Genomic DNA, 2,647 nt, shown 5'->3' on the forward strand with positions numbered 1-2,647 from the left:
AATAGTTAGGGGAATATATGGCTGGCCAATGCCTCACTTTTAACCGGCCAACATTGTGCTAGCAACAAACAAAATGGATTTTTCAAATGTGGATGCCAGACCTCACGACGACCTCGCTTAACGCTAGCTAGAATGAGGCTAGTAGCAACATAGAAGGACTTAAAATAGGACCAAAGAGATAAAACAGCCTTTGTTCTGCCATTTGCAAGTATACGGTGAGTAGAGGTTGAAGTAAGTTTAAACTAAAAAGGTTAACCTTTCCATATGTTGACGACGCACCGGTGTAGGCTTCACTCCAATGCGTTTGAATCAGATATGTGAATATGGCTTTGAAAACATATGATCACTATAAAGCACTATATAAGTGCGCTCCATTGACCATTTAGATTTTTCATCTGTTGGACTATAATGTGTTTATATATATATATATATATATAGGGGGAGAGAGAGAGACAAAAAGAGTGAGAGACAGACAGACAGACAGAATACTTACCAGCTGTCAAACTCACTTAGGCTACAGCTACCAACTAGGCATACTAACAGCTAGCGGCTAGCCACTTACGTCGGAGACTTCTGCCGTATCATACAATGACGGCGTCATTTAATTAGCGTTTTTTTAGCATCCTGAATTAGCGAATGAATATGAGTATGGGATAGCATTGTGTTGATGTTGCTCGCAACTACAATGTCAATCAAAACTACGATAAAGAAATCCTAAACGTCTAAAAGAGAATCACAATATTGAGGGGGGGGGGGGGGGGGGGGAACACACAGTCATAATTAGATTTTTTTTTTTTATCATTCAGCCCTAGGGGAAATGTTGCCATTCTAAAATGTGTGATTAGTTTGTGAATTCTTACTAAACATATCTGTTACACTACTGCGCCACTGATTAGTAGAGCCTCTAATACTACTAACCGTTAGTATGTGAAAGACTGATAGAGCGTATGATGATGAACTATTTCCCATGGGAGTTTTGTCCTTGGAGATACTTTTCCAAGCCTTCACTGCAGCAACCGTCATGCGCTGCATTATTTGTGTATTTGCTTGTCTGTTTATTTAAACATTGCAACACTTATTTTCATTGGCTAAAATTATTTTCCCTTTGTACCTCATACAGGTCATCAAAAAATTTGACCCGATGGTTCATATCGTTTGCCAACTTGCAGTGGTGGCAAATCCAGATCCAGAAAGTACAAACCCTGCCAGCCGAGACAGCTTTTAGACAGTCCTTGACATGAGGTGACAGTTGGGACATGCCTCCCTGTAATTCAGCAATCTGTTCTTCCAATTACACTTGGTAATTTCATAAAAAAAAAGGAAAAGGTTGGACCACTGAGTTTTTACAAAGCTGTGGATCATGTGTTTGACCAAAATTGTTGTGCCATCCTAGGTAGACGTAGTTATTCCTCTGGGGGAAGTCAAGGACTTTTCTAACTTATACAGATGACATACTGTTTGGTTATTTTTTGACTGAACACATTCACAGTCATCTAGTAAAAAAAAAATTGTTGATTAATTGTGAATATTGCCGTTGGACCTGATATTGTGTCCAGGGAATTGTTCTACAGTCTCACCACATGTTCATGTTTATGCAGGTAGTTGAGCCCATGTTTTCTTTTCATTCCATGAAAATCAAAGATAAGATTGGTGCTGTTTTGCACTTTGATCTCTTTCTTCAAAAATAAGTCTATAATGCTGTTACTCTGACCTCACACCAGCTCAATCAAGAGGAAACGCAACACTTATCAGTTATGTACAGCGTCACAGCGAACAGTGTGTGTTCAGATCAACTTTAAACACATGTTTTTGTTATTCCATGGTAAGGAGTGTCTCGCAATACATTTCATCATATTATTTACAGTATATACACGCAAATAACAAAAAAACATTTCAGTGTTATTCCTACATTACTGTCTGGTTTAAGATTAATCCACTTTATTGCCTTTATATGCCTTTAGTGCTCTTTTTCCCCCCCCCAAATTATCCTTCAATTTTTTATTTTATTTGGGCAACATTTTTCTTACTTAAACACACGCATTGTCCAGATTGTGTCGAAAGAGTCACGGGGCATCGTCCAGTCAGACAGACGTTCAATTTGGAAATATCCAGCTCAAGCCAAGAGCTCATAAAAAGAGCATTTGCCAAAGTTCACAGACAGCCTTATCATTTGGAGAACTGCTCCAACACCAGAGTCACTATTCTGCAATTAAATGATAACCAGAACACGTTTACTTGTTTCGATGATACCTCGCTAACCTGGTTATTGGTGGTGATCGTCTCAAAGGTGAAATGCAGTTGTTTGAAAATCATTGAAAATTTTATACATTAAGGAGATGTTTAACACTTTTTAACAGCTTTAAAGATAGTTTGGAATATTATTGAAGTACATTAAATATTACATGTAACAATACAGAAATACAGTTTTAAAAAAAAGTTAATGACTGTCGAAACCAAATGCACTCTGTGACTGTTTAGGAAACTATATTGGCAAGGACCAAATCCCAAAACCCAAAACCCAGACAAGTTGCCTTAACAGAGAGTGAAGAAACGGACTTGTGTAATCCCTTCACCCTCCAAAAAAAAAGAATCAGGCTAACTCATAAATCTGTCATCGTTGAATAGCAGGATAAAGCATGGCATCTAG

This window comes from Leptonotus elevatus, chromosome 16 (genome assembly GCF_054856555.1).
Source record: "Leptonotus elevatus isolate MCC_2025b chromosome 16, RoL_Lele_1.0, whole genome shotgun sequence".
In the NCBI taxonomy this organism is placed as follows: domain Eukaryota; kingdom Metazoa; phylum Chordata; class Actinopteri; order Syngnathiformes; family Syngnathidae; genus Leptonotus; species Leptonotus elevatus.